The sequence below is a fragment of the Carassius gibelio genome, chromosome A18 (genome assembly GCF_023724105.1).
Source record: "Carassius gibelio isolate Cgi1373 ecotype wild population from Czech Republic chromosome A18, carGib1.2-hapl.c, whole genome shotgun sequence".
Lineage (NCBI taxonomy): Eukaryota > Metazoa > Chordata > Actinopteri > Cypriniformes > Cyprinidae > Carassius > Carassius gibelio.
In genome coordinates this window covers 28,215,896-28,237,129 of record NC_068388.1, presented here as the reverse complement: position 1 = coordinate 28,237,129, position 21,234 = coordinate 28,215,896, and the positions used below count along the sequence as shown (strand labels likewise).

General features: G+C 34.6%; 1 long non-coding RNA gene across 15 annotated transcripts; it reads left to right on the top strand.

The window, feature by feature from the left end:
* Nucleotides 1-1,595: 1,595 nt before the first annotated feature.
* On the top strand, nt 1,596-10,545 carry LOC127934069 (uncharacterized). 15 transcript variants are annotated; one of them, XR_008147687.1, is made up of 12 exons: nt 1,596-1,695; nt 1,986-2,016; nt 2,114-2,252; nt 2,352-2,402; nt 2,522-2,664; nt 2,764-2,814; nt 2,934-3,076; nt 3,483-3,653; nt 3,797-3,922; nt 5,703-5,902; nt 8,199-8,279; nt 9,616-10,545. It is a non-coding gene; the product is annotated as an uncharacterized LOC127934069 (long non-coding RNA). The 15 variants fall into 15 exon arrangements; XR_008147689.1 differs by lacking the exon at nt 1,596-1,695 and adding an exon at nt 3,176-3,226 and having other exon boundaries at nt 1,731-2,016; XR_008147685.1 differs by lacking the exon at nt 1,596-1,695 and having other exon boundaries at nt 1,749-2,016; nt 5,703-5,913.
* Nucleotides 10,546-21,234: the final 10,689 nt, after the last annotated feature.

Below are 21,234 nucleotides of genomic sequence, written 5' to 3'. Positions count from 1 at the left end.
GAAACCATGGGAGCCATATTTGGTAAATCAAGACTTGCAGTGTGTCTGAAATGTTTGAGTAGATTTGTATTTGAATTTACTTTACAACCGTTAAAAAAGTACATTGTATATGAATGAATTTCGGACATTGGTAAGTCACATGACAGTAACAACATGGTTGATTTAGTGGTTTCATTTATGCCGCTTCACTGCTTGCTCCATAGAATTTAATTGAAAACGCTGGTTCTGCTCTGCGCCAGTGGACACCTGGCCGTCATTAACATAGGCAGTGGCAAAATATGCAGCAATGGAGGGACAGAAATCTCAAATGTTATTAAAATATCTTCAGTTATGTTTAGAAAATGAACGAGAGTCTTAACAGGGTTAGAACAACATGAGCATGAGTAATGACAGAATTTTTATTTTTGGGTGCATGAACTAACCCTAAAATATATCAGTAATTTTTTTTGTCTCTTACAGTGGCAGTCAAGAAGAGGTTTCCCAATGTGTCCAGAGGAGCTTTGGGTATTGCAGTGAATTCCAAGCTGGGGGAACTGAGACTGCTTGAAAAAAAAAGGAGCTAATTTTGTTATTGTTTTTTTGCTGCTGTTTTTTAATTTATAGCATGTTCCTTACTTGATTTTTATTCAGGGGTGTTATATGCTCACATTTTAGACAAAAAATAAAGATTTTAATCAAATGTTACATTGTGAATGTATTTTCTTGGATTGAAATATATGCAGGGCTATATATATATATATATATATATATATATATATATATATATATATATATAAAAATGGCCAAAAATGTATTTGTAGAATATATATTTATGTAAATATATTCTGAAATATATTTTTTGGCCATTTTTTTATATTTTCAAATAGATTTTGAAATATATGTAAAAACATAAAAAAAATGGCCAAAAATGTATTTGTAGAAAATATATTTATGTAAATATATTCTGAAATATATTTTAGGAAATATATTTTTTGGCCATTTTTTGTATATTTTGAAATATATTTGAAAATATATTTAAAAATATATTTTCTTACCGTATGGGGTGACTCAATGAGTTCGTCTCAATTGTTTAGAAACAAGCTGCATAAATTAACTATATCAGGAATTTATGTCTCAGATCTCATTTGTGCATGTCTGTTATGTTAAATAAAGTTGATTAATTAAAGCAAACCAAGTAGAACATATATTTACCTGTGCACTGAGTTGTTGTTGACTGATCTCCTCAGACACCCGGGCTGCAATGGCGGAAATCTCAAAACGGCCACAAGATGGCGCCGTAAATCGGGGAATCCGATATTACAAAACCGATACCCGATTATGGAAAAATGCTTAAATATCGGGAAAAATATCGGTAAACAGATACATCGGTCGATCACTAATATATATATATATATATATATATATATATATATATATATATATATATATATATATATATCCCAGACAGCACATGTACGTCTGGCCGACGTCGGCCCAATATCGAAACGTCGGCCTCTATACCTAAAACATCTATAAAACATCGGCCTGGCGGAGGCCGATATAATTTGGTCAGTGCTCTGTTCTCCAGCTCATCAATCGTCGGCCCTGAGTTGGGCCGATGCCGCGCTTCTCTGTGTGCGCGTGCCCAGTATTCGTCTCTTTTAGCCACCCAGAGAGAGAGAAGAGGATAATCCCAGCGACATCTGTGGCTCTGAGGTAACGTTACGATTTCACTTATGCTCAGTTAGACAAAAAATACTACTTTGTTAATTCTGTGACACTGAAAAAGTACTAGTAAGGCACACGGTGTGTTTTATACAGTCTATGGGCAGCTGAAGAGTCTGGCTCATTTTCAAATAATGTTACCGTTAACTTTTTGATTTTTTTTAACATTAATGTTAACGCCTTAATGCGTTTTCAGAAGTTTCTCGGAGGGAAAATGTAAAAGCGGGTTATTAAAGAGAAGTCCTGACTGCTTTTCCACCGTGTTTTTCACTCTTTTACAGGCTTTCAGAAATAATCCGGTGAAATAATATGGTGAGCTATTGTTGCTGTTGCTTCTGAACTACAAAATGATTTTTAAATTTATTATTTAATGAGACTGTACATTATAAATGTAATGCTTTAACTCTAGATGTTTGTGTAAATGCTGTGTGTGCGTTGAGTCCTGTGCGAGCTGGGAGCAGAGTTGCCATGGAAACGGGGCGTCAACACAAAAACCGTTACTGGCAAGCAGTAATCTCCGTCTCTCGCTGCGGTTTACACTGTTTTGGGTAAGTTTAGTCGCTAAAATCACACAAATATTATATACAAATGTTCCTGACACGTTTCTTGCTTGTTATTGACATGTTTCAATTAAATTTATTTTATAGAAACGGTTTAGTGTCTTCGGAAAAGTCCGTTATCATTTTAGCAGTTTTTAGGTAGGCTAACTATATAGATTGAGCTCTTGTTGATGATTAAAACAAAATGATTTTTAAATTAATTATTGAATGATTATTGAATGAGACTGTACTTTATAAATGTAATGTTTTAACTCTAGATGTTTGTTTGTGTAAATGCTGTGTGCGCGTTGAGTCCTGCGCGAGCGGGGAGCAGAGTTGCCATGGAAACGGGGCATCAACACAAAAACCGTTACTGGCAAGCAGTAATCTCCGTCTCTCGCTGCAGTTTACACTGTTTTGGGTAAGTTTAGTCGCTAAAATCACACAAATATTACATACAAATGTTCCTGACACGTTTCTTGCTTGTCATTGACATGTTTCAATTAAATATATTTTATAGAAACGGTTTAGTTTCTTCGGAAAAGTCCGTTATCATTTTAGCAGTTTTTAGGTAGGCTAACTATATAGATTGAGCTCTTGTTGATGATTAAAACAAAATGATTTTTAAATTAATTATTGAATGATTATTGAATGAGACTGTACTTTATAAATGTAATGTTTTAACTCTAGATGTTTGTTTGTGTAAATGCTGTGTGCGCGTTGAGTCCTGCGCGAGCGGGGAGCAGAGTTGCCATGGAAACGGGGCATCAACACAAAAACCGTTACTGGCAAGCAGTAATCTCCGTCTCTCGCTGCAGTTTACACTGTTTTGGGTAAGTTTAGTCGCTAAAATCACACAAATATTACATACAAATGTTCCTGACACGTTTCTTGCTTGTCATTGACATGTTTCAATTAAATATATTTTATAGAAACGGTTTAGTTTCTTCGAAAAAGTCCGTTAGCATCTTAGCAGTTTTCAGGTAGGCTAACTATATAGATTGAGCTCTTGTTGATGAAACGCTGGGCTTTTAATCAAATCTTCGTGTGTGTATGAGATATTTTGATGGCACTTTGAATGTTTTGCTGGTGATTTGTCAGTATGTTATTGGAAAAGGCTGATTTACTGAATCGATGACGTCACTTACAGTGAGAGTGTAATCGGTTGAAATCATGTTCACATGAGTTTTGATATTTCATGATAAACAGATATTAATACAAATTGTTCTATGATTTCAGGAGGACAGAAAGAAACTCTACAGAACAGAAGTGAAGCTCCAAGATTTCAACATTTCTGAAGGGAGATTCTGACTTAGAAATACAGGTGACCTGAAGAAGCTCATGAAAAACATGAATATGCCTTTTTCAGAATACATTTCACCAATTTTAAGAAGTCCCTGACATCATAACGTAAGTCACACTCAACCTAAAACTAAAAATATAGATTGTGTTATTTTAAGATTATATTTTTAGTAGTAGAATATGTATATTACATGTTATTATAATTGTTACATTTTATTCTGTCTTTTATCTCCATTTCACCTCTACTCTAGCTTGTTTCCTTCTAATGAACCTGGAACTGCAGAGTAAATATTGTTGACTCTGTGTCAGATTGCTTGTTTTGTTCCTGGATTTTTCAGTGATGATGAGCAGAGTCTGAGTGAACCTGCTGTCAGACAGTGAGTACAGTGGGGTTTCAGTCAGGGCCTTCAGTAAACAACTGTTAGATACCTGTACACATCTTACACATCTCTGTTACAGCTAACGCAGCCGTATGTGTAAAGGTGCGGTCACACTAGCCTTTGAACGTGCAAAATTATTTCGGACGCCGCTGCGAATATGGGCGGGAGCAAGATATAACGGTTTCCCCTTATCACAACATGGGTTAATCTGTGCTTTTACTGTGTCTTTGGCGATGGCGTTGAAAGCGTCTTATTATATTGCACTCTGTCTCTCTCTCTCTCTATAAATATACACACTAAACAATAAAAAAAATATAGAACGTGTCCTCATTCAAATGTGCCATCTGTTCCTGTTTCCATTGACACTGCGAACCATGCAGCTTCTTTTTTAATTATCTTTTAAATATGTATTATATAAAATATGATGCTGCGCTACGGCTAAAATTAGCACTTCATTTTTTAATTTCTGTACAGAGAGGTCACGCAGTGACGTATCGATCATCTACTGGTCCCACGACTTCACGTGATGCGAATTCGCAGGTCAAAGTTCACCAAACTTGAACTTTCGAACACAGCGAAATGCGAAAATTTTCGTATAAGACTGGGTTTACGGTCTGGCGCATTCGCATATGGAAGTCAGTGGAATGAAAAGTGCAGTGTGACCGTAAGTGAGTAGTTAATGATGAACTAATCATTTACAAAACATTCATAAGCGCCTAATAAGTGATATACTAATAATTTGTGTACTTTTTGTAAATTCATTTTAAAAGTCATTTACAAGTAATTAGATTATGATTAACTAATTATTTACAAAACATGACTGTGTTCATAGAAATAAATGATGTTAATATTTTTATCTATGTTCTGTAGATTAAGTTATAAATAATTTACAAGTGACATGAATATACATTCACTAATGATTAAGTAATATGATATGATTTACACATCTTTCATAAGCAATCTTAAAAAAAATAAAATCACAAAAAAAAATCAAACAGATCCTTAATTTTTAATAGTTACTAGTTAATATATTATGAATCACTTATAAATCATTGAAATGTCAACATTGTACTATTATCTCAATAAACAGTATAAATCATTTACAAAGCTTTCTGCACCCCCCAATCTAAGGTGTAAACTACTCATCAGTTGTAAATGTTTTACAAACTATGTATATGTATGTATGTATATATATATGTATATATATGTGTATATATACGTATATATGTGTATATATATATATATATATATATATATATATATATATATATATATATATATATATATATATACACACACACACACACACCAACACACACACACACAAAATCAACCAACCTGTAACCGGAAAGTTTACATTTACAACTGATGAGTAGTTTACACTTTAGATTGTGGGTGCAGAAAGCTTTGTAAGTTATTTATAACTTAATCTACAGAACATAGATAAAAATATTAACATCACTTATTAATCATCTATGAACACATAGTCATGTTTTGTAAATGATTAGTTTACCATTAGCTAATTACTTTTATTACATGGCTCTGTGGGTACTTGATTCTGATTGGTCAGTTGCGACATTCCGATGCATGTTATCCCTGGATAAAAACCTGTAAAATGTAATAACACAGGCTCATCCGGGTAACAGTAGTTGGTGCTGTACTCTTGCTTTAACTATTTTTTTTTATTGGTGGAAGCTGTGCATTTGTTTAGCTAATAAATTATATAAACTGTGTACAACAGTTGTGTACAATTGTTTAATTATGTCATCCTGGTTAGGGTTGGCCTGATTGACGATGCCATCGTCCATCGCCGATGGCTGATAGACATCACGATGCTGCGCCGGAAACAGCGTCATCAGCTCCAGTATCTCGCCCGTGCATCTGTTGTCATGCGACAGAGAAGTCACGTTCTATAGACAGTTTCTATAGACAGTTGTGAACGTGCTGACAGCTGGTTGCCCAGGCTATGGATTAAAGGTAATACTGTTGTAAGTAGTGTTCATTTTCTCCTAAATACCGATCATTTCGCTTCATTAGACCTCAATGTATCACCAGTAGCCACCGGTATTGATTTGGTCTTTTTTTTTTCTGGACATCCACACAGCACCACAGTATTATCAACTAGAGATCAACCGATAGTGGATTTTTCCAATACTGATAGCTAGTTTGGACCACACTGGCCGATACCGATTTATAAACCAATAGTTTTTAAAATGAATACTGAACAAAATGGATACTGAACGAGAGCAGCGGTCGCGCTGCGGGTTCCCGGGTTTGTGTCCATTCTCGGACCATTCCATGTATTTCAACTGTAGAAAAGGTTGTTCCGAGCCGAAACTGACTTCTTTCATATTTTCAACCAATATACAGAAAACTACATCAGTATATCATCATAAACACAAACGTTTTTGTCTTACATGAATGTAAACAGATGAGAAAGAAAACACACACGTACAGTATTTTTGTTTAAAGAGACAACAGCCTAATAAATGCGTCTGTCATTAATGTTAATCAAAGAACAAAAGAAACAAAAGAAAATCATTCACTGATCTCGACTGAATATATTTAATAACTTTAATTGATTAATCTTTATTTTATTTATAAAAAGAAAACTATGCAGTGTTTTTAAACTTTTAATTACAGTTTCTGTACCTGAAATTTTGTTTAGTTGTATTTAGGATATTGCTAATTGATTTTGTTTGTTCATATCTTACTACTGACTGGTTACTTGTCTTTAACACTTTAATATTTTTATTAATTAATCGTTTTTGCTATGGTATTTTTTTTTTTTTTTAAGCACAGGCAAAATTCCTCTTGCAGTGTTTTGTAAGCTGCTGATTTTTGCTCATGTTATTCAGCTGTAACAGAATGCTTTGTAAAAAGACAGAAACATGTTTGACATCTAAATGTTTGACTTAATTTTTTTATATTGGATTTTTTTTCTTATTGGAATCGAAACTAGGAATCGATAAGCAGAATCGGAATTGGAATCGATAAAATTCAAACGATACCCAACCCTACACACCGAACGCATCACATTTTATTTGCTGCTATTTTAGAACAGTGCATGATTATCTAATCATGCGCAGCGTCTTTGAGAAGTCACAGTTATCACACACACCGGATGCGTCACATTCAATTCAAGCAGCGGTCTAAAACTGTTTATTTAATCACCAAACGGACATAAGTTTGCTTCAGGAATGAACTATGTGGCATATGTGTTTAAAGTTCAGTGTTAAAAAAAAAAAGAGCAAACGGAAAGAAAACGCGCAATCTGTATTACAGCTTTCTATATGAAGCATACAGACTGTATTAGAGCCACAGAAAGACCAACGTTTTGCTGTAAAATGCACAATACATAATTTATAGCCTAGGGTGAAGTCATTATGTAAATTTACAATGATTTGAGATTAATATAATGTTATTTAATAGAAAACTATGTGAGCGGCTGCATTTAAACTCGCGTCTGAAGTTTCCCACTCTGTGCAGCGCACAGTGTCACATGGCAAAACAAACGCAACACGGAAAAATATCTCCATGGATTTTGCAGATAACCGATAGTTCTACAAATCAACTATCGGTGCCGATTAACCAGCAAAACCAATGAATCGGTCGACCTCTGTTATAACAATGTGCATGATACAATACTCATCAAATAATAAAGAACTCTTTTCATGTCCCTTGACTCATATTAAAAAGTAATCACGGCCAACAAAATAACTTGTGCTTGGTGTTAACTGTTAGCCACTCATAGCACTCGTAGTTGCAATCTTTGAAATGGTGCATAAAAATGTTGCTGGCCTTCAGTTTAGGTGTAGGTCTTCCTTTCTCAGTTGTAGGTCTTCATTTCTCAGTTATTCTCTTTCTGTCTGCAAAATAGCACCTTAAAAAAGCATTTTAGTAGATTGGCAACCAGGTCTGTAGGCTGTATTTTCTTTTCATTTAATTTCACTTTCGTACTTTGGAAATCCCCGACTAAAAGGGCAGTCTAACGCTGGGGTAGCACTGGGCACGTCTCTAGACCCAGAGGGTGTGCTGTCATTGAATGTCAAAATTTTGATTGGCTGATGATTCTGTCATTAATGCTCGTAACAAATCAGATGTGACTTCTTTCATCAAAAGGGTAGTGCTGGCCATAGACTTTTTTTAATGTAGGATATTCCAGGTCAACCTCAACTAAACTAATCACAAGCAATTTGTGAACATTACACAAATGTAAATGATAACTAAATAGTCTTTAAAAGCTTTTTTCACACAATTTTGTTTTTTATAGGGCCAGCAGAGCCCTGCTCACCCTGACGGCCCACTGCTGCTGTCAGACAACATCTCCAAGATGCTAGAAACTGCAGGACCAGTAAGTACAATCTTGAACATACACAACTGTATCATAAGTTTGGGAAGGTATGGTTTTTTTGTGTTTTTGAAAGTCTTTTATGGCAACCACAGTTTAATATATGAAATGAAAACAGTTCACTACAATTTAAAATAATAGTTTTCTATTTGAATATATTTAGAGAAGTCATTTATTCCTGTGATGGTAAAGCTGTATTTTCAGCATCATTACTCCTGTCTTCAGTGTCACATGATCTTCAGAAATCATTCTTATATTCTGATTTGCTTCTGAAGAAACATTTCTGACTATTATCAGTGTTGAAAACCGCTGTGTTCCTTCATTTTTTCAGGATTCTTTGATGAATAAAGTTTTAAAACAGTACAGTGTTTGAAACAGAAATGTCTGTTTTAACTTTTGATAATTGATAAGACAGTGATAATAATTGAAAAAGTTTATTGAGCAGCAAATCAGAATGATTTCTGAAGGATCATGTGACACTGAAGACTGGAGTAATAAAAATTAGCTTAGATCACTGAAATAAATTACATTTCACAATATATTCACGTAGAAAACTGTTGTTAAATTGTAATATTTCACAATATTACAGTTTTTTTACTTGCTTTTGATCAAATAAAGGCAGCCTTGTTGAGCAGAAGAGACTTTTCTCAAAGACGTAAAAAGAAAATCGTACTGACCCCAAACTTTTAACGGTAGTATAAATTACAAATATAATGTTCCACCTACTGAAATGTATATTCCATTGTAAAGAGATGCCTGTTCCACAAATATTACATTTACAGGGATCACGTGAAACACTTCATCAGTAAACTGATTTTTGAGAGCATTAGTGGCAGTGTGACGATTTTTATTTATTGATTGGTGAATTGGAAGTGGATGTGCGTTTATTAAACCTACTTGTGATTAAATCAGATATATATATATATATATATATATATATATATATATATATATATATATATATATATATATATAATATATATATATATATATATAGCAAAATAAGCTCAAATTGAGGCAGCAGCATCTATGGTGCATGGCCTGTAGTGAGGTCACTAAATTCTAACACCAAGAATTTATCAAAGTCCACTAAAGGAAACAAAACCTATTGGTATTTTACTTTGAAAATAGCCTTCCAAATAATATTTGGGGCTCGGACACACTTTTTTTTTTGTTGTTTAAATTAAATTAAAATACATAGTTTAGTATTCACACAACACATCTAATAACCATGCACTCCAGTTATATGTGATTAAATAAATAATATTTTGTCTGAAATAATATGAACAGCAGCATCTATTCTAAACTTTCTCCTTTTTATTTCCTGTTTTTATCTCAGGATGGCCATCCCAAGGTTTCTAGAGATTACAGCAGCTCCAGACTGAATCCAAACTCACTCGTGAAGACTTCAGATGACACCAACGCTCACAAAGACTACAGACGACAACTGTACATGAACACACAAAACATTGGACACACAAAACAAATATTATCCTTATTTTGCCTATAAGGGTAAATTTGATGATTTTCGAACTGCTTTATTGTAACGTCTCTTATATCTGTAAATGAACAATATTTACTCTCTGAGTTATGTGGACCTACATGTCCCCTTTTATTTGTAAGCATCACTTTAAAAATGTTGAAAGATAATGTTAATGTTAACTGAATACAAAACTAGAGACTTGTTTAGTAAGATTTTATCAGAAAATATTTTTGAACTTTTATCATGCAACATTTTAATTGCTTAATTAGTATTGTTTGCCTGGTTTTATTTTGTGTTTATGTAACTCTTTTTAAAAAGTTCTTGGCATAAAGTTCGCATGCGATGCTGACAGCACTGAACACATGACTTTTTATTATGAACTAGATGGTCTTCCCAGTGAGTCTCAGTCATCTCTGGCTTTTTAAACTGTAACCTTGAAACATGCATTTCCTGTAAACCTACTTTGAAATAAGTATTGTCAAAAGGTGCTATACTCAAACAACATTTAACCATGCAAGTACTGTAGTAATGGTTATTTTTGTTTTTACTATGGGTTTACTGCAAAAGCTGTAGTAAAATCATGGTGATTGTAGTAAAACTATGGTTGCTTTTGTTTTTTCTATGGTTTTACTGCAAAAGCTGTAGTAAAATCATGGTTAATGTTCAAAAGACTACAAATAATCCCGAATTATCCACTTTTGATCAAAGCATCTGGTAAATGTTATTGTATTTGTACATGTAATATGAAATAAATGAAAATATTAATAAAGTTGCGTCTGTTCTTGAGAGTGGTGTGTATTGTTTTATTATAAACCAGCTGCGGTAGCCGCGGGTGGTCCGTAACGATGAGCAAAACGCCGGTGAACCGCGTCCACGCAGAGCGGCCGGGATGTATCGTCTCAGCATCGGCCAGAGAGCATTTCCGATCAGAGGCCGACGTCGCCGAGACATCTTGCCTATTAGCAAACGCTTCCTGAGCGATATCGTCCCGATGGAATTTTGTAGGTCGGCTCGACATCGGCACAACGTATGTGTGCTGTCTGGGATATATATATACTTACTTACTTACTTTACTTACTTTATACTTTATTGTCAGACTGTGTCTGAAATTTTTCTTGCATAACAGTATTTATGTTTACAACATTTAACATACATTCTACATTGACATTCACTCTAGCACGTACAATTATACATTTCATACAACATTTATACATCCGCAACACCGTCCCAATACTCTTGATCTCTGATTAGGTGTTTTTGTTCAGTGCAAGGATTGCCTGGTGCACAAAAGAATTTTTCAGCTTCACTTTCTTAAATTTGGGAACTCTATACCTCCGTTGTGACGGTAATAATTCAAAGTCTTTATGCAGTATATGCGTAGGATTAGAGACTATATTGTTAGCAAGCCTAAGCATCTTCTTATAATAGGATGAATCGTAAAGCTTCTCAAGCGGCTGACCTACTATCTTTGAACAGATTTTTAATTGATTAAAAACCTTGTTTTTTAGCGCAACAGATAAACTTTTATACCAAATAGAGTTGCAGTATATATATATATATATATATATATATATATATATATATATATATATATATATATATATATATATATATATATATATATAAAATATAACTTATGAGTAATATAACTTAATTAGACCTTTGGTTTTCATAAATCTAAATTAATACTAAAGTGTATATGAAGAATTATTAAAGTGATAGTCCGAGTCCTTGATTGTGATTGGCTGAGCCTCTAAGCCATTGTAAAATGCTGTACATACACCTGTTATTTATTAAAACGAATGTATTGTTACTGGACTAGCCTTTTTATAAAAGCAAAAAGCCCTGTTAAGCTGTGGTTTACAGTGAATTTATGGCATCTTAGTGGGTTTTAGTCACTAAGCTAAAAACACCCATTAGCTATTCTAAATTCACTGTAAAACCATAACTTATTGCTTTGTAGCAAAACAGCATGTTAACGATCTATTTACAGTGTTATAATGTTCCTTTATTTTTTTCTGGGTCACATGTAATATAAAATATTGTATTTGCAGTTAGAATGTTAATGCTTCACTTTATTTGTTTTATGTGCAGGATATGCAGGAGACAGAGTCATCATCAGTAAGAAAAGGTTCACTTTTCAGCCAAAGTAGAGTACAACTTGTGAAATGGTTGGAATTTATTTACCGGTGAGTGATAATAAAAAAGATAAAGGCTTATTTATATCTGAACAATGCTTTACAACTACAGGTCCTTCTCAAAAAATTTGCATATTGTGAAAAATATCATTATTTTCCATAATGTAATGATAAAAATTAAACTTTTATATATTTTAGATTCATTGCACACCAACTGAAATATTTCAGGTCTTTTATTGTTTTAATACTGATAATTTTGGCATACAGCTCATGAAAACCCCAAATTCCCATCTCAAATAATTAGCATATTTCATTCGACCAATAAAAGAAAAGTGTTTTTAATACAAAAAAAGTCAACCTTCAAGTTTTTTCAATTCAATTGAAATTTATTTGTATAGCGCTTTTTACAATACAAATCGTTACAAATGAACTTTACAGAAACTTATGTTTCTACAATATTTAGTAGTAGGTAGTAGTTTGTGCACATTTGACAGGATTTTAGAAAAAATTAAAATAATAATAATACAAGACGTAGTCAGCTAGACGATGACCTATCAATATTATTAATTAAGTTATATGATGCAGTCACACATGTAGCAATAATTGTTAGTTTTGTTTGTTGATTCAGGGTTAGCATCATCTGAGGTCCTCTGAGGGTCAGCATCATCTCTTCTTAGGTGTTCTGGATCCAGACTGGAGCTTGTGTAAATCCTAGTTACCACGGGATGTAAATCCTGTGGCGAAACATAGAAACAAAATAGAGACATCATTATAGCTGCTGATCCAACAAAGTAAAATTAGTTTAACCCAAGCTAATGAATAAAAATGCACCTTTGATCAGATGCAACTACACTCACAATTTAAAAGATACATTATTCGTATGCTTGGCGAAAGAGATTTAAACAGAGAAAGTGTGTCTGAACCCCGAATATTATCAGGAAGGCTATTCCAGAGTTTGGGAGCCAAATGTGAGAAAGCTCTACCTCCTTTAGTGGACTTTGCTATCCTAGGAACTACTAAAAGTCCAGAGTTTTGTGACCTTAGGGTGCGTGATGGGTTGTAGCGTGGTAGAAGACTAGTTAGGTATGCAGGAGCTAAACCATTTAGGGCCTTATAGGTAAGTAATGATAATTTGTAACTGATACGGAACTTAATAGGTAGCCAGTGCAGAGACTGTAAAATTGGGGTAATATGATCATATTTTCTTGACCTCGTAAGGACTCTAGCTGCTGCATTTTGGACTACCTGTAGCTTGTTTACCTTCAAATAATTATGTTCAGTTATGCACTCAATACTTGGTTGGGAATCCTTTTGCAGAAATGACTGCTTCAATGTGGCGTGGCATAGAGGCAATCAGCCTGTGGCACTGCTGAGGTGTTATGGAGGCCCAGGATGCTTCGATAGCGGCCTTAAGGTCATCCAGAGTGTTGGATCTTGCGTCTCTCAACTTTCTCTTCACAATATCCCACAGATTCTCTATGGGGTTCAGGTCAGGAGAGTTGGCAGGCCAATTGAGCACAGTAATACCATGGTCAGTAAACCATTGACCAGGTGCCAGGTCGTGCTGAAAAACTAAATCTTCATCTCCATAAAGCTTTTCAGCAGATGGAAGCATAAAGTGCTCCAAAATCTCCTGATAGCTAGCTGCATTGACCCTGTCCTTGATAAAACACAGTGGACCAACACCAGCAGCTGACATGGCACCCCAGACCATCACTGACTGTGGGTACTTGACACTGGATTTCAGGCATTTTGGCATTTCCTTCTCCCCAGTCTTCCTCCAGACTCTGGAACCTTGATTTCCGAATGACATGCAAAATTTGCTTTCATCCGAAAAAAGTACTTTGGGCCACTGAGCAACAGTCCAGTGCTGCTTCTCTGTAGACCATTTCCTGCACACGCCTGTGCACGGTGGCTCTGGATGTTTCTACTCCAGACTCAGTCCACTGCTTCCGCAGGTCCCCCAAGGTTTGGAATCGGTCCTTCTCCACAATCTTCCTCAGGGTCCGGTCACCTTTTCTCGTTGTGCAGCGTTTTTTGCCACACTTTTTCCTTCCCACAGACTTCCCACTGAGGTGCCTTGATACAAGACTCTGGGAACAGCCTATTCGTTCAGAAATTTCTTTCTGTGTCTTACCCTCTCGCTTCAGGGTGTCAATGATGGCCTTCTGGACAGCAGTCAGGTCGGCAGTCTTACCCATGATTGTGGTTTTGAGTAATGAACCAGGCTGGGAATTTTTAAAAGCCTCAGGAATCTTTTGCAGGTATTTAGAGTTAATTAGTTGATTCAGATGATTAGGTTAATAGCTCGTTTAGAGAACTTTTTCATGATATGCTAATTTTTTGAGATAGGAATTTTGGGTTTTCATGATCTGTATGCCAAAATCATCAGTATTAAAACAATAAAAGACCTGAAATATTTCAGTTGGTGTGCAATGAATCTAAAATATATGAAAGTTAAATTTGTATCATTACATTATGGAAAATAATGAACTTTTTCACAATTTGCTATTTTTTTGAGAAGAACCTGTATTTACTACAATAATGTTTGTGTAGCCTGTGGAGTAGACAGAGCCAGTACTAGTGATGTGCTCATTGTCCACAGATTTGCACAAGGTCTCCAACTCAGGGAAATGGACCTGTTAGAGGATCAGATAGCCAGAAGTTCAAGAACTCTGTCGCGAATGACAAATGCACTTAGGAAGGTGAGGTACTTGTTCATAATGACTACAAAAACAATGCAAACTAGATAAAAAAGTTTGTCAAGACAAACTTTAAGTTGGCTTGACAAAGCCTGACCAGAAAGTTTGAAAAGTTTGAAAATGTGAAAAGTTTAAAAAGTTTAAAAACATTTAAAAGTTTAAGAAGTTTAACCCTCTGGAGTCTAAGGGTATTTTTGGGGCCTGGAGAAGTTTTGTCATGCAATGATATTTGTGCTTTTTTCAGTTTCTTATAAATATCTAAATGGGTAAAGTTTAATTTCACTGTAATCAGCACAAACTGGGCTATAATAATATGTGAAATGCATGCATGTACATGATTGTATTTTTGAGAAAAAAAATGTTATGCATGGTTAGTGAAAAACTAAAAATGTTAAATCACTTGAATAAGGCCATAAAACACATACATAACATTGGTTCCCAGGATTGTTGAGAACTGGAGCTTGTAGCCTAGAATTTTTCTTTCTAAATTATGTGAAAATCATCTTGTTTACTCATTCACAGAAAACAATATATTGATTAACATTTTCTAAGACACTTTTTTGTTGGTAAAAGTCATATGCAAGTAGGCGTCAACTATCATGAATATCATTGTGATTTACACCTGATAAGACAAAGCCCTGCAATGAGATGCATAATGAGCCTCTCATTCAGCTGTGCCACTGAGGGAGGACTTACAAGGAAGAATGTGAGAATAAAATAAATCTATATAATTTTATGTTTGTAGTTTATTAAGAATATATTTAATTATCCCACAACATAATTTAACATCCACTTGGGGGAGCAGTTAAACAGTTTATTAGGGACAATCAAAGCTTACTTTCATTTTTTTTTTTTGGCATCCTTACTCCAGTCACACAATCCTTCAGAAATCCTTTTAACAATCTTATTTTCTACCAAAAAAAAACCCCACTTATTATCATCATCATTATTATTATTATTATTATTATTATTATTATTATTATTATTATTATTATTATTATTATTATTATTAATGTTGAAAAGAGTTGAGAATATTTTTCAGGCTTTTTTAGGGGGAATAAATTGAAAGAACTGCATTGTTTTTACATTTGTTAGAGTTATCTCTATTTGTCACATTTATATTATTTACATCAAGCTTTTGAATGGTATAGTATTGTATATTGTTATTGAAACTTCATAATGTTTCAATTGATTATACATTTAGTCAGGGATTATAGTTTGGAAAAAGTATTTGGAAAAAGTCTAACTAGTAAAATGTTTACATGTACTAGTTTTCACATAACAAGTATAAATAAATAAAAAGAGACTTACTCATGTTTATGATCTCTGCTGAATAAAGTGCTTCATTCTTTTTTCTGAGGAAATCCATTTCTCAAATCCTCAACCACATCACATCTTTTTGGAGTGATTTATGTATTATTCCTCTCATCGCGAGGCAAACAGTAAAATAAAATAAAAACTTAAAGAACAGTCTGGCTGCTTTTTCTTCTGTGTGGGAGTATTCAAGCCGCGCGCTTCTGTTTGAATCTGAATAGCGCGTTAAGCGCGGGTGCGTGGTCACATTAGACATAATGAAGGGAGACATGAAAAATAGACATCGCGTTGTTTTCATATGGATTACTTTATCTCAGAATATTTGTTTTCAGCAGCACTTGTTTAGTTTAAAAGTATACATTTCAGGCTTTCTATAGATATCTCTCTCATGTCTCTTCGTTGAGTATTCACGGAGTTACAGTTCATTTTAAAGACGTGTTTGTAAATGAAGATCAGCGCACACAAAGGCTGCAGACAGCGCACCTTGTTTGTTATCTTTATTTTATAAGTGCACAAAGGTGTTTTGTTATTATGTCTGTATCCAAAAAAAAAGTAGACCCTTTACAGATTCGATTGATGTATTGCTCTTATCTGTACGATTAAAACTTTTTAATTTAAATTTAAGTTATTTTCGTGGTTATCCGGAGAAAATGACTCAAAACGCATATATGCGTTAATCGACTTCAAAGGGTTAAAAAAGACAGTGATTAACATATTGCTAGTATTACAAGCAAGTGACTACCATGTCATTAGCATGATTAGCAAAGTTGCTAGCATGTTTCTAGCATGATTAGCAAGTGATTAGCATGTACTTAGCATGATTAGCAAGGTATCTAGCACGTCGCTTGCATAATTAGCAAGTGACAAGCCATGTCGCTAGCATGATTAGCAAGTTACTAGCATGTCTCTAGCTTGTTTCTAGCATGATTAGCATGTTTCTAACATGTTGCTAACATGTTTCTAGCATGATTAGCATGTTGCTATCATGTTTCTAGCTTGATTAGCATGTTGCTAGCATGTTTCGAGCATGATTAGCATGTTGCTAGCATGTTTCTAGCATGACTAGCATGTTTCTAGCATTATTTTACCATGATTAGCATTTGACTAGCATGTTTTCAGCATGATTCGCATGTTTCTAGCATTAGCATATTGCTATCATGTTTCTAGCATGATTAGCATGTTGCTATCATGTTTCTAGCATTAATTATTAGCATGTTGCTAGCATGTTTCTAGCATGATTTTACCATGATTAGCATGCGACTAGCATGTTTCCAACATGATTAGCATGATTAGCATGTTTCTATCATTTTTCTAGCATGACTAACATGCGACTAGCATTTTGCTAACAAGATTTTAGCTTGATTAGCATGTTGCTAGCATGTTGCTAGCTTGTTTCTAGCATGACTAACATGCGACTAACATGTTGTTAACATGTTTCTAACATGTTGTTAACATGTTTCTAACATGTTGCTAGCATGTTTCTAGCATTATTAGCATGTTGTTAGCATGTTTCTAGCATGATTATCATGTTGGTAGCATGTTTTTAACATGATTAACATGTTGTTATTATGTTTCTAGCATGATTAGCATGTTGCTAGCATATCGCTAGCATAATTAGCAAGTGACTAGCCATGTCGCTAGCATGATTAGCAAGTTACTAGCATTTGTCGCTAGCATGTTGTTAGCATGATTAACATTTTTCTAGCATGACTAGCATGCGACAAGCATGTTGCTAGCATTATTTTAGCATGATTAGCATGTTGCTAGCATGTTTCTAGCATGATTATCATGCGACTAGCATGTTGCTAACATGTTTCTAACATGTTGCTATCATGTTTCTAGCATGATTAACATTTTGCTAGCACGTTTCTAGCATGACTAGCATGCGACTAGCATGTTGCTAGCATGATTAACATGTTGCTAGCATGTTTCTAGCATGACTAACATTTGACTAGCATGTTGCTAGCAAGATTTTAGCTTGATTAGCATGTTGCTAGCTTGTTTCTAGCATGACTAGCATGCAACTAACAAGTTGCTAGCATGATTTTAGCATAACTACCATGTTGTAACCATGTTTCTACTATGACTAGCATGCGACTAGCATGTTGCTAGCATTATTTTAGTTTGATTAACATGTTTCTAGCATGACTAGCATGCAACTAGCATGTTGCTAGCATGATTTTAGTATGATTAGCATGTTTCTAGCATGACTAACATGCGACTGACATGTTGTTAACATGTTTCTAACATGTTGCTAGCATTTTTCTACCATAATTAGCATGTTGCTAGCATGTTTATAGCATGATTAACATGTTGCTAGCATGTTTCTAACGTGATTAGCATGTTGTTATCATGTTTCTAGCATGATTAGCATATTGCTATCATGTTTCTAGCATGATTAGAATGTTGCTAGCATATCGCTAGCATAATTAGCAAGTGACTAGCCATGTCGCTAGCATGATTAGCAAGTTACTAGCATTTGTCACTAGCATGTTGTTAACATGATTAACATTTCTCTAGCATGACTAGCATGCGACTAGAATGTTGCTAGCATTATTTTAGCATGATTAGCATTTTGCTAGCATGTTTCTAGCATGACTACCATGCGACTAGCATGTTGCTAACATGTTGCTATCATGTTTCTAGCATGATTATCATTTTGCTAGCATTTTTCTAGCATGACTAGCATGCGACTAGCATGTTTCTAGCATGATTAGCATGTTGCTAGCATGTTTCTAGCTTGACTAGCATTCGACTAGTATTTTGCTAGCATGATTAGCATGTTGCTAGCATTTTTCTAGCATGACTAACATTCAACTAGCATGTTGCTAGCAAGATTTTAGCTTGATTAGCATGTTGCTAGCTTGTTTCTAGCATGACTAGCATGGGACTAACAAGTTGTTAGCATGATTTTAGCATAACTACCATGTTGTAACCATGTTTCTAGCATTACTAGCATGTGACTAGCATGTTGCTAGCATGATTTTAGTTTAACATGTTTCTAGCATGACTAGCATGTGACTAGCATGTTGCTAGCATGATTTTAGTATGATTAGCATGTTTCTAACATGTTTCTAACATGACTAACATGCGACTAACATGTTGTTCGCGTTTCTAACATGTTGCTGGCATGTTTCTAGCATGATTAGCATGTTTCTAGCATGATTAGCATGTTGTTATCATGTTTCTAGCATGACTAACATGCGACTAGCATGTTGCTAGCATGATTTTAGTATGATTAACATGTTTCTAGCATGTTCCTAGCATGACTAACATGCGACTTACATGTTGCTAGCATGATTTTAGCATGATAAGCATGTAACCATGTTTCTAGCATGACTACCATGTGACTGGCATGTTGTTAGCATGATTTTAGTTTGATTAACATGTTTCTAGCATGATTAGCATGTTTCTAGCATGATTAGCATGTTGTTATCATGTTTCTAGCATGACTAGCATGCGACTAACATGTTGCTAGCATGATTTTAGTATGATTAGCATGTTTCTAGCATGTTCCTAGCATGACTAACATGCGACTTACATGTTGCTAGCATTATTTTAGCATGATAAGCATGTTGTTAACATGTTTCTAGCATGACTAACATGCGACTAGCATGTTTCTAGCATTATTTTACCATGATTAGCATGCGTCTAGCATGTTTCCAGCATGATTAGCATGTTGCTAGCATGTTTCTAGCATGACTAGCATGCGACTATTATTTTGCTAGCATGATTAGCATGTTGCTAGCATTTTTCTAGCATGTTTCTAGCATGACTAGCATGCGACTATTATTTTGCTAGCATGATTAGCATGTTGCTAGCATTTTTCTAGCATGATTAACATGCGACTAGCATGTTGCTAGCAAGATTTTAGCATAACTACCATGTAACCATGTTTCTAGCATGACTACCATGCGAATGGCATGTTGCTAGCATGATTTTAGTTTGATTAACATGTTTCTAGCATGACTAGCATGTTGCTAGCATGATTGTAGTATGATTAGCATGTTTCTAGCATGTTTCTAGCATGACTAACATGCGACTTACATGTTGCTAGCATGATTTTAGCATGATTTTAGCATGATAAGCATGTTGTTAGATAGATAGATAGATAGATAGATAGATAGATAGATAGATAGATAGATACAGTCAGATAGATAGATAGAAATAGTCATATTGATAGATAGATAGATAGATTAGATTAGTTTGAATGAAAAAATTGAGATAACCATGTGACTTCAATGTATGTGTGCCACTTTGTATACAGAATCACTTTGGGGGGTGTTCGCGCGACCAAAACTCTGAATTTAAAATTTTAAAATAGTCTCACGCGGAAAAACCGTTTATGTCCAGTAACGAAAAATGGAGACGCCGGTTGCTTTCATGTCCGCTGCGGACATTAATAGACAAAACGTCGGCAAAAAAAGGAGAGCGAACATGAATGAATGGAAGGACAGGGCAAGGAAGTCTCTGAGGGATGCTGGGAAACCATATGTGAACCGGAGAGGAGAGCAAAAACGAGGAAAAAGTCCACCAAAAGAGGTGAGTGAAAAACCGTATACAAAGTATCTACATAAAGTTAGCGGTTACAGACAGAGGGTCATCGTCTACTACAGTTCATTCATATAGCTCACTCTTTTTAAAGGTTCAAGTCATGTCGTATGAAAGCTGAGAAAATTAGGATTCAGGGGACGTTTTAAACATGTCTCTCTACTCCTCATAATCACGGAGAAATGAATCGAAACGCTTTAGGTGCGTCTGTAACACCAGCCCAGCTGCGTCTACAGTAATGTTAGGCTTTTTTTTTTTTTACCATTCATTGATTTTGTTATAAGCACTGCTGGCAGAATTTTATATACATAAACAAACATATGTAAATTCATCCCCAATCTTTAAGATGTTTAGAGTAGAATTTGACTGCTTTATGTCTTCACTGAAATTGGTTAAAAAAAAAAAAAAAAGATAGAAAAAAAAGTCATTGACGTGTTTAAAATATTTTGATATAATTTTTGGATCCCTGTTACCATTTAATGTAACACTTTGTTTTTGTAATATTGTATGCTATGCTATGTTTGTTACTTGTTATTTAATAAATAATAAAAATAAATGAAAAAAAAAGGTAATAATACAAAATAATGCATTGATTGTGTAAGCTGTTATACATTCTAGCTAGTAACCTTAATAGCTGCTAATAGCTCTAGTGTTTTATAGCTCAAAAAAACAAAAACGCTAATGTGACTGTTTCTGTTAAGGGAAAGGCGTGCAAGGAGACATGTCCCAGGCAGTGTTCAAGCCTAACAGACCAAAGAAAACTCCAGCTC